The sequence below is a fragment of the Cervus canadensis genome, chromosome 4, assembly GCF_019320065.1.
Source record: "Cervus canadensis isolate Bull #8, Minnesota chromosome 4, ASM1932006v1, whole genome shotgun sequence".
In the NCBI taxonomy this organism is placed as follows: Eukaryota; Metazoa; Chordata; class Mammalia; order Artiodactyla; family Cervidae; genus Cervus; species Cervus canadensis.
The window spans coordinates 22,925,553-22,938,083 of record NC_057389.1 but is presented as its reverse complement, the minus strand read 5'-3'; positions in this window follow the sequence as shown (position 1 = coordinate 22,938,083).

The following is a 12,531-nucleotide window of genomic DNA, read 5'->3' as shown; positions in this document are numbered from 1 at the left end:
TATTGGGCACCTACCTGGGGAGTTCATCTTTCAGTGTCCTATCTTTTTGCCTTTTCATACTGTTCATGGGGTTCTCAAGGCAAGAATACTGAAGTGGTTTGCCATTCCCTTCTCCAGTGGACCGGGTTTTGTCAGAACTCTCCACCATGACCCATCCATCTTGGGTGGTCCTACATGGCATGGCTCATAGTTTCATTGCATTAGACAAGGCTGTAGTCCATGTGATCAGATTGATTAGTTTTCTGTGATTGTGGTTTTCGGTCTGTCTGCCCTCTGATGGAGAGGGATAAGAGGCTTATGGAAGCTTCCTGATGGGACAGACTGACTGAGGGGGAAACTGGGTCTTGATCTGATAGCAGGCCATGCTCAGTAAATCTTTAACCCAATTTTCTGTTGATGGGTGGGGCTGTGTTCCCTCCCTGCTATTTTTCTGGGGCCAAACTATGGTGGACTTCCCTGGGGGCTCAGATGTTAAAGTGTCTGCCTATGATGCAGGAGTTCAATCCCTGCATCAGGAAGATCTCCTGGAAAAGGAAATGGCAACCCATTCCAGTATTCTTGCCTGGAAAATCCCACGGACGGAGGAGCCTGGTGGGCTATAGTCCATGGGATCACAAAGAGTCGGACACAACTGAGTGACTTCACTTTCACTTTAAACTATAGTGGAGGTAATGAAGATAATGGCGACCTCCTTCAAAAGGTCCCATGCACACACTGCTGCACTCAGTGCCCCCAGCCCCACGGCAGGCCACCACCGACCCACGCCTCTGCTGGAGACTCCTGGACACTCACGGACAAGTCTGGGTCAGTCTCTCGTGGGGTCACTGCTCGTTTCTCCTGGATTATGGTGCACACAACATTCTGTTTGTGCCCTCCAAGAGTCTGTTTCCCCAGTCCTCTGTAAGGTCTGGCAGCTCTATGGTGGCATTAATGGCGACCTCCTCCAAGAGGGGTTATGCCATACCCAAGTCTGCTGCACCCAGAGCCGCTGCCCCTGCAGCAGTCCACTGCTGACCAGTATCCCACAGGAGATGCTCAAACACAGTTCTGTCTCAGTCTCTGTGGGGTCTATGGGTCCTGGTGTGTACAAGGTTTGTTTAAGCCCTCTGAGTGTCTCTGGTGGGTATGGGGTTTGATTCTAAATGTGATTTTGCCCCTCCTACGGTCCTTCTGGGGCTTCTCCTTTGCCCTTGGACAAGGGGTATCTCCTCACAGTCACTCCAGCACCATGCACTGCCACTCCAGAGCCATGCAGCCATTGGATCATGGTATCTGGTCCCATCACTTCATGGCAAATAGATGGGGAAACAGTGCAAACAGTGGCAGACTTTATTTTTGGGGGCTCCATAATCACTGCAGATAGTGACTGCAGCCATGAAATTAAAAGATGCTTGCTCCTTGGAAGAAAAGCTATGTCCAACCTAGACAGCATATTAAAAAGCAGAGACATTACTTTGCCAACAAAGGTCCACCTAGTCAAAGCTATGGTTTCTCCAGTGGTCATGTATGGATGTGAGAGTTGGACTATAAAGAAAGCTGAGCACTGAAGAATCAATGCTTTTGAACTGTGGTGTTGGAGAAGACTCTTGAGAGTCCCTTGGACTGCAAGGAGATAAACTGGATATTTCAGCAAGGAATGAACTGAATATTTACCCCTTTTTTAAAAGAAAATATTTAAAAAGAAAACGCCTACTCTCAATGAAGTGTTCACAGGACATGTAACCTATGGTATTTTTAGCTCCACCTCATGAAATCCTCAGAAGATATAATCTATATTTAAGATTTTCTACTGATTAAAATTTTTCTGTGGTGGTTTTAAATTATGTCAACAAATTCTATGATTCCGCCTTCAAGAGGTGGAGCTTAATTCCTCTTCTTATTTAGTGTCTCCCTTCTAATGAATATAATACAGCCTAATTGATGATTTGTTTGAGGGAATATCCTTCTTAAATATATTCAGTAAATATGATTGTGTTCCCTTTAAATTTTAGTCAATGGGTACATGCTTCCTATCAGTATATTAAAAAATATTCAAACTTTTGAAATCAAAGAATTACAACTGATTTTAATCTCCTTATATTTTGATATATTGAATACATTCTTAAATGAACTCAATATAATTTCTGTGACTGTCATTTTATGACCCAGAATGGCATAGTGGGTAAAACTCTACAGCTTTGGCTGTGTAATCTTGGGAAACTTATTCAACAGGGCTGTGCCTCTGTTTTCTTCTCTAAAAAAATGGTGAAAATAATAAAATATAACTTATAGGATTGGTGTGAAGAGTATATAAATTTTATAAAGAACTTAAAATAGTATCTGACATATTCCAACTCCTCCATAAATGTTAAAGGAAAAATGATTGATTCAGTATTTGTTTTCATTAAATATATTTTAAAAGAATATTTTTTGAGACAAGTTTTTGGTACATTTGATCAGTCAATTTTGCCATTCATAAGTCGGTTATTCAGTGAATTGATTTTTATAGTTTAATTTTCTATTAATTCCTATGCTTTCTGTTGATGACGATTCTCTATTTATCTATTCATTGTTTATGACTATGCCTTAAAATTTTATTTCTCCAAAAACCATCCCAGAGACGCCATATATAACTAAATATGCAATTACTATTTTAAAAGGCAGAAATTAGTATAAAAGGTCCTTGAAGACTTCAAAAACTGGTATTCAGAGCGCATATGATTAGAAATCTGATTCACTGACCAACGAGAGAAGATTTCTCTAATTTTCATCCCTAACTGAAAAAGGAAATACTAAGAACATTTTGTTATATTACTCTCATGCTTGTTTATAAAGTTACAGAAATATATGTGGAATGTATGAGTTATTAGTAAAGGAAAGGAGCTTGCTGAAGGAAAAATACACACCCTGAATCTTCTAAATGACACTTAATCCAGAGTCACAAGAAAATACCTTCGCCTTTACAGTACTTGTACAATGTTTCCTAATTGCAACTAATGGAAGATTTTTTATCAGCTCATTCTCTAAAGGGATGAGACTACAAATCTTTGTCTTTGGTTTTGTGGCTAGCCCAATGCAGACTGAACATTAATTAATAGTTAATAGCTGAACAACTCAGGCAGCCTGTTTTGGATCCAAAAATATTCTTAAAGATGGAAAAGCCATATTAACTGCAGTAAGCTGTAATATCCAGCTGGTTCTGCTGATCCCAAATCATAGGATTTCTGCTTTGCAAGGGGCTCTGTAAATCATCTAGCCCGAACCTTCTATTGAGGCTATTTAAGGGAAGTTTTTAGAGACTTCAAAGGCTTCATAAGACCGTATATTTGCTAGGACTACTTATTACCGCTAAATCCTCCAAGGCTTTTGAATGTACCCATGTACAGAAGAAATTATTCAGCTAGTTGAAGGTCACTTATTAAAATGTGGCTCTGGGCTACTTGGAGAGAAAGAAAAGTGTAAAAGGCAAGGAGAGGCTAGAGGGAACTCTCACGTCAGGTAGCTGCCGCTGCTGCCCAGGCTGTGACTTGGGTGAGCAAGGATAATTTTAGACACAATACACAGGCTTCTAGTCTACCAGGAGAGGAGGCACATGTGAGTGTCCCACGTGCTGCTACTACAGTGTCTTTCAAGTTATGAAACCATTGTGTGATTTTCTTTAGCCTTTCTCCCCAAAAGGAAACACTAGGTTTGAGAAATTTCATATAAAAAAATTTAGGACCTGAATATCCTAGGTATTTACTGTTATGTGTAATACTTGGAAAACCGGGATGCAAAGTGTCTAGCCTTGCATTGCTGTAAGCATGTTAAGAACATCTGAAACGGGGATTCCAATCTTTTTATACATCCCTTCTGTCCTCCAGCTTCACATGCTCCCTGAATTTATTATCCATCCTACTGCTTTCCCATGTGGAGCCCACCAGACATTTCATCACCTCCTCACCATTGTCAGCCCCCTGTGAAAGGTAGTTTGTCTTTTACTGTTTCCCTCGAGAGTTGACCGAGTGGATTTAGAAGTGTTTCTCTCAGAGAGTAGGGAGCAGGAGAAGTTAAATGGGATATGCCCCAATGCATTTTCACTGGGGACTGGGGAGGGGCATGAGATGGTGAAGGAAAGGGTACAAATTTCATACATAAATTCCTGTCCCATTGGAGGTTATGTAAACTGTCAACCATGTGTGCAATCTCTGTCATTAGCTCTGATGCTTCTACTCTTTGGTACCTGACATTTGAACCAATCAAATCAACCACAGAGGTAATTCAACCATCTGCAACTTGTCAATGCCCTGATTGGTCAGGCAGAGTTGATGCCTTATGATGGTTGGCTATTAGAACTAAGTTCCTTAATTTGATTTGTGGTTTGTGCCTAACAATAAAACAATAAGGTTATACTTATATTAAGAATATTATGGGTACCCTTGCATCAGGTTATGGATTAAAATAAAGGCAGACAGTTTATTAGCTTGTCTTGCATATGGCTCTCTCTTTGGGGCTGCTTATTAGAAAGATTAAAGCTACATTTTGGGGAGCCGGTCAGATTTAGACAGACAGTTCTGAATGTTGCCTGTCTCTTTTTTTCTTTCTCTCTATTGGCATGCATGACTAAGTAGCTCCTACATTACATGGGAACTGGGTATGTATTATGTTTGTAATTAACTTTTCAGTTATGACCAACTTGCTGCTGCTGCTAAGTTGCGTCAGTCGTGTCTGACTCTGCGACGCCACAGACTGCAGCTCACCAGGCTCTGCCGTCCCTGGGATTCTCCAGGCAAGAGAACCAGAGTGGGTTGCCATCGCTTTCTCCTATGACCAACCTAGACAGCATATTAAAAAGCAGAAACATTACTTTACCAACAAAGGTCTGTCTAGTCAAGGCTATGGTTTTTCCAGTAGTCATGTATGGATGTGAGAGTTGGACTATAAAGAAAGCTGAGCACCGAAGCTTTTGAACTGTGGTACTGGAGACTTCTGAGAGTCCTTGGACTGCAAGGAGATTCAACCAGTCCATCCTAAAGGAAATCAGTCCTGAATCTGATGCTGAAGCTGAAACTCCAATACTTTGGCCACTTGCTGTGAAGAGCTGACTCATTTGAAAAGACCCTGATGCTGGGAAAGACTGAAGGTGGCTTTTATGGTTCTTTCAGATTAGTTTTTTTCTTGGAGCAGGTGTAATCTTGTAGTAGAGTTACTTGCATAATTATCTACTATGTCTACAGCTTTTTTGTAGCACCACTGACTTCAGAATTTGGTAGACTTTGCTTACTCTCTACCATACTAAATTTTATACATTCAATTCAGTGTAACAGATGCTTATAGAACACAGCAATAAATGCTAGAAAACCAGAGTAAAACGAAATGCAATAGAGGAATTGATTGTTTAATGTTTTATAGATGCACAGGTGATAGTGTAACTGTGCTTTTAACTGTGTTCATTCAAAGTAGTTACTGTGTATTATCGATTTTCAGAATTTTGCTTTATGTTTGTTTCCTAGAACCAGTTTGACTGTGTTGCTAAGGAGTCCAAGAGGAAGCCAATATTGGATTTGTAAGAACAGTTACCTTTGTGACTTATGATTCTTTTACAAGCATATATGAGCTTTCTTTTTATTTACTCCTGATGCTCTTGTTTGACTAGCTGGCTTGTTTCATAACTTAACCTGACCCCAGGATCCAAAGAATCTCAGTCTTTCTTGCACTGGTTTTCAAATCTACTCCTATAAAAGCCCTTTCACTGATCACACTGCCTGCCAGGGACTCTGCCTCTCAGAAAGATCACAGGGCACCATCCTGACCCAGCAGGTCTTGGGCCTCTGATCTGCCAAGCCCTGTCCTGTCCGGGCCTGACACATGATACTCTCTTCTGCAATCACAAGTGTGGCTTGGAAATTGGTGTTTTTGCATACTTGAATGTGTGAATGTGGTACCTGGTAGTCACTAGCACATGTGCATAGAACAGTTTTAGAGGACTGATTCTGTTTTTCGTTTCCCAGAAGTCACTATCACGTAGATTTTCTGAGAAACGTTTGTATGTAACAGGGTAATACCGGTTTTTGTCTTTTTTGTTTCCTGTTCTTATGCCATGCTGTGATGTTGCCCTTCTTGAGAGACAATGATGCCAGATAGTGGGATGGACAGGCTGAATACAAGAATCAGAAGGAAGTGGTTTCCCTAGCAACAATAACCACGCAAGGGGAGCCACAATGCTTATCCTCTACTCATGTCTCTTCCTCTGGTTTAAATGACACAGAGGATCTGAATGCTAAGTATCTGATTCTGAATCACTTCTAGTGGATGGAATTACGGCAAATCAACACACTCTAAAAAGAATTTGGGAGTCTAACGAGTGCCGCGTGCTTTTCTGTGTTATAGACACCTTGTAAAGTATCTCCTTCCTATTGGTGTGCTGTTGCTTTTGCACTTTTCATGACATGAAGCTGAGATATAGTTTTCTCCTCAAAGACAAGGCAGGCAAAGAATTTGCAAAAATACCAGATTTTTAAAAAAATTATGAGAAAACTCTCATTATATCTCTTACATTTCAAAATTATCCTCCCTACACAGTGGCCAAAACAATCTGTAGATGAAATGACATAATGATAACAAAGGCAAGGATGTTACTCTAGGTTAATAACTTCATTCTAGTTCTTCATAGTGCTTTTTAAAGAAGTCTTTGCTCTTCTCTGAATTTTGTACTTATTTTATTGATGGCTTGATGTGAGTGTACTATCATTCTGATATGATTATTAGTCATTGCTGATTAAATATTTATTCAGTGGGAAGAATGATATGTTAAATAATGCTCCCCTTATTTGCTGATCAGCACTTCACACACACACACACACACATATCTCATCCCACATAAACGGGTATAATTTTGGTATCTGACTATTACACATAGCCTAAAGTAAAAAAAACTGTCATTGTATCTGAAGACAACTAACTACTGATGAAAGAAATGACCACTTTTTCAAATACTACCTCTCAAACACTGACCCAACTTTAAAAAATCAGTCACTATCCATTATTTTCTTAACTTTTCTGACTTATAACTGATGAAATCTAAAGTAATGAATAGTTATATATTCCTGAACAAAAATTCATTGAGCTAAACTGGGTAAAAGTATAGGACAAGGCTATCTAATAGAAATACAATCTGAGTTACAAACACAAGCTACATATGAAATTTTAAAGTTTCTAATAGCTGCTTTTATAAAAAAGAAGAACAGATGAAATTAATGTTAATAGTATCTTAAGCAAATATCTAAAATATCATCATTTCCATATGTAACTAGTAAGAATTACTAGTGAGGTTTTACACTGGGTTTTTCATACTCAGTCTTCAACATCTGACTTGTATTTTACATTTACTACATCTCAGTTTGGCCCAGCCATATTTCTAGTGCTTAACGGCCACATGTGACTAGTGGTTACCATGTGGGACAGCACAGGCATAGAACATCAGATATCACAAAAGGCATTTGAGTTTCTTTCGGTTTCTTAAAAGTTTAAATGCTGACCCTATAGGTAAGATTTAAGTAAAATAAGTGAAAAAAAAGTATTTCTTGACCTATCTGGAAAAGTTAATAAATTGGCAATTTTTCCGGATTCAATAATAGGTGCTCCTGAAAAAATGTTTCAATAATCAATAATCATAAGAACTTTTCCAAGGTTCTTCCCAGAGATCATCACTAAGTTGATGATAATATGATTTCAGAGACTAGAAAGCAGTGGCAAATTTAGCTAATTCTGTTAATTCCAAAGATATTCTTGGAAAAAAAATTCTTTGCAGATTTAGTATATCAGGTTGTTGAGTTAGAATAGCAGAATTGAGAATATCTTGCAGAAACCAGATTTTGCTGAATTTCTTTATAACCAAAATCTGGGGGATGTAAATATACATTATGGACTGAGTGACTAAACTGAGGAAACCATTAATTTTTTTTTTAGAGGAGATTTAATTCCAGTCTCCTCAATTACAGAGAGATATTTGCCTTTTCTGAATGCTATTACAGAGAAAAAACAGAAAGAAAGGGTATGAATGGTTTAGCTCTGCCAACTGGCTGAGTCAAGAAAATGCCTTTTTCTCCCTGTTTGCTGTAATATTTAGAGATCACTTTTAGAAAGACCGAGTAGCAGGAATCACAAGCAAATTTGTAATAATTTCCAAGGATATCACAAGTACAAAGATATTTGGAATAAATAAGGAAGTATTATGTGAGCTCACAAACTCATTTATAAGCTTTCTATTCTCAAAAAAGTTTGAGACAAGTGTTTCATTTGGCGATTCCCCTACTTACCATTTATTAATTCTATTAATGGTCAAACACGATTTCTGAGAACCTATTCTCATTAGATAACTTGAACATGTCCAAATTGTCAGCGATTAACAATAACCAATTTGTGAATTCAAGTGAAAAATTATCTATTATAAAATGGATCAGACTAATGGAAGAATGAGATCTTTACATGTACAGGGATGAAAGTGTCCTGTGAGATACGAAAACAAACAGCAACGAATAACTGGTGGTATATTACCAGTATACCCTCATTTGCTTCATTTACTGAGCCAATCAGTATTTTTTAGAACTCCTACTATAAACAAATTGCTTTTCTTAGAGGACGTAGGAACTCAAAAACAAATCAAATGTGAATTCTACATTTAAGGATTTATAATGTAGTAGGTGGAAAAAAGACCATAAATAACTATAGAGGAGACCTGAGAATTTTGAGAGCTCTGAAGACTGGAAAAAGATCAATAACCTCAGATATGCAAGTGATACCACCCTTAATGGCAGAAAGCAAAGAACTAAAGAGCCTCTTGATGAAAGTGAAAGAGGAGAGTGAAAAAGCTGGCTTAAAGCTCAACATTCAGAAAACTAAGATCATGGCATCCAGTCACATCACTTCATGGCAAATAGATGGGGAAACAATGAAAACGGTGACAAACTTTACTTTTTTGGGGGCCTTCAAAATCACTGCAGATGGTGACTGCAGCCATGAAATCAAAAGACGCTTGCTCCTTGGAAGAAAAGCTATGATCAACCTAGACAGCATATTAAAAAGCAGAGACATTATTTTGCCAACAATGCTCCATCTAGTCAAAGCTATGGTTTTTCTAATAGTCATGTATGGATGTGAGAGTTGGACTACAATGAAAGCTGAGTGATGAAGAATTGATGCTTTTGAACTGTGGTGTTGGAGAAGACTCTTGAGAGTCCCTTGGCTGGCAAGGAGATCCAGCCAGTCCATCCTAAAGGAGATCAGTCCTGAATATTCACTGGAAGGACTGATGTTGAAGCTGAAACTCCAATACTTTGGCCACATGATGCAAAGAACTGACTCATTCGAAAAGACCCTGATGCTGGGAAAGATTGAAAGTGGGCGGAGAAGGGGACGACAAAGGAAGAGATGGTTGGATGGCATCACCGAGTCAATGGACATGAGTTTGAATAAACTCCGGGAGTTGGTTATGGACAGGGAGGCCTGGCGTGCCGTAGTCAATGGGGTCACAAAGAGTCAGACATGACTGAGTGGCTGAACTGAACTGAAGACTGAAAATCAGCTTCAAGGGTAGGAGCTGGTATTGTCAGGAAAGGAGGCAGAGGCACTTCCCAGTAGATTTAAATAGATTTGAGCTGGGCCTTGATGAATGGAATGAACTGAGTCTTATGAAAAAAGAAGGTGTTTAGGTAGCGAAAATGCTAACAAAGGCAAGACTCTTGCAAGAACACAGGAAAAAGTCTGATCTGGAACTGGCGATATATGTCTATACATTTTTAAAAGATCTTGTTCTGCAGGGAAAAAGTTCTACCACATTAAGGTTTAGCCAGAAAAAAGGAAAATAACTTATTTGCAGCAAATGGGAAAGAAACTCAGTTTAAATAATATGAATTATAATTTTATATTCTCAGTAAAAAAATGTTTTCCAGTAAAATTTGGCTTTCTATTATTATTTTATAGCTGATATTATGCTTTTATGTTATCTATATCAGAGTTACAGACAATTTTCTTAGCAATTTCTTATATTACTTATAATTTTCTTAGTGATTTCTTATATTATGTATATGTTCACACCAAGTGTCTAAGATTCCTTGATAGTTTGCACTGAGGCCAATACATGATATTGTAAGATTGTAAATTTATGCCAATGATAATGTTAAATGACAGCAAATTATTTGTAATTTACATTTTCCTAACAACTAATAATTGTTATGAAACTCTTTTGCTATGTTTATAAGCTGTGCATATTTTCTCTTCTATGAAATATCAGCTTCCTTTTTGTGGCCTAGTTTTCTACTAAATCTTCTTTTGTCTTCTTTTTACTTATGAGTTTTTTGGTACCTAGTTCCTAATCATTTTCAAACAAAATGTCTCTGCTGAAAATATTTCAGTTTGTAGTATATTTTTGTTTCCTTCATATGTATTTTGAGGAATAGAAAGTCTTAATTTTAATGCAGTTAAAGTTAGCAGTCTCTTCTTATAATTTATAATTATTTTTTGTGCATTGCTTAAAAAATTTATCCATATCCTGAGGTCCTATTTTTCTCCCAAACTTTTTGCCTAATGAATATATCTTTTTATGTCTTAGTTAAGAAATCCTTTCTATGATGTCATAAACATATTTTCTCTAGAAATGTTTACCCTTCACACTTAATTTTATTTCTTCAGTATTGGACTTTTGCTTATGATATTGGTAGAAACCTAACTGCCTTTTCCTTCTACATGGATAAGTAATTGTTATATCAATGTTAGAATAAAGCCACCACTAAGTTTTTTACCTACTACCAAGTATTCCTGTTAAATCTGAAACTTTAGAAAGAGGAGGATGTATACAAGCAGTCATAAGAATAAATGTAGATCAGCAATCAGAAGTTATTTGGCCTTTTTGTTAGTTTAACAGATAGTGCTGACTATGAAAGAGAAGGAAGAGTGATTTCTACTGCGGAGACAAGCATCTTTCAATGCTATATTGAAAGGGAGATGGTATAAGAAAGGAAAAATCAAAAAGGAAATGGGCATCCATCAGGGTGAAGACAGTTAGATGGATCCTAAGTTCGAGTCATTTATAATATCCAGGATATTCATGAGTATGAATGTGGAATCAGAAACCATCAGAGCTTAACTTTAAAGTCTGCTTTTAAGAAGATCTTTATTTATTGTCCACTTTAATTCCTTCATCTTGTCAGATATACATGTAAGACACAGAGATATGAAGTGACTCTCCAAAAGACACATTGTGGGTTGGGGCAAAAGCTATGATTATAGTTCAGATTAGACTTGTCAGGGTAGTAGACCTATAGCTAAATAAAAATGATGGGGACACATGCTTTTGTTTTAATCCATCAACACAGTTTTTTAAAAATTTGGGCTTTTCTTTATTTGTTAAATGTATATGTACATGTAAAACATAGTATAATGCAAAAAAAAATGCATTTTGAAATTTTTCTTCTCTATGCCTCTACCAAGAAGGAAGTTTAAGCCTGAAGATAATTTCTATCATATTCTTAGCATGAGTGGATTTCCTCTTTTAAAGCTTATCAGTTGACTTCAGTGTGGAAAACATAGCAATAAAATATTTCTCTCTTGATAAACAAGTTGAACCTCCTCACCTTTGGTTAGCATGGATAGTTTTGTTTGGCTACTGACAAATAATAGTTTGAGGATAGTATAAAAGAGTAACCAAAAAATGCACACATTTAGCTTCACTAGATTTCTTTTATAGTTGATAAAATGTTACAAAGCCCACAAGCTATGATCCGTGTATTTATGACTTGAGGTTCTATAACTTTATTTTCTCTTGTGGACAAAAAAGACAATAGTTATAATAATTTGTCTTATAGACAGAATTTTCATTCTTTGACAAAGACAGTCTGTCTGGTACACGGGTTATAGCACTTGACTGCCAGGAAATTATTTCCCAGGCTACTATCTACAAAAGCAACTTTTCTTTTACAAATACACATCAGCAGACTGGAACTCTGGGAAGAGCGTCTTCCTTTCTTCTTTAAAACAGAACTATTCTGCAAACACCCAGCAAGTCATCAACTTCTTAGGTTTATGAAGTACCATTTAAGTTGTTTCTTAGTTTTTTTTTGCATCCTTAAAACTTGACTCTATCTTAACATTGTTGCTATATCAAAAGAAGGACCTACACCACAAAGTGAGGCCAAGTCATTTTATGGGAACATGGGGACATGAAGCTAGCAGCAGCCTGCTCTAGCATGTGGACACTGGCGTTGGTAAGTCACATCTTGGAATCCTCCCTCTAGCTTATTACTGGCTTCCCGGGTGATGCTAGTGGTAAAGAACCCACCTGCAATCCAGGAGAACTATGAGATGCAGGCATTACGACTAGGACCCAACTCTGCCCACCAGTGTGTTGGCATCAGCAGTACTTGAATGTTCAACCCAGGTAGTTAACTGGGCAGAAACACAGCCCCATCAGCCAGCAGGCCTTCTGCCTTAAACCCCCTGAGCCCATAGCTGCCCTAGGAATGGCCGTGTCCACCAGAGGAGGCAGGACCCGGCAGCACATACCCATGCACTGGCGCT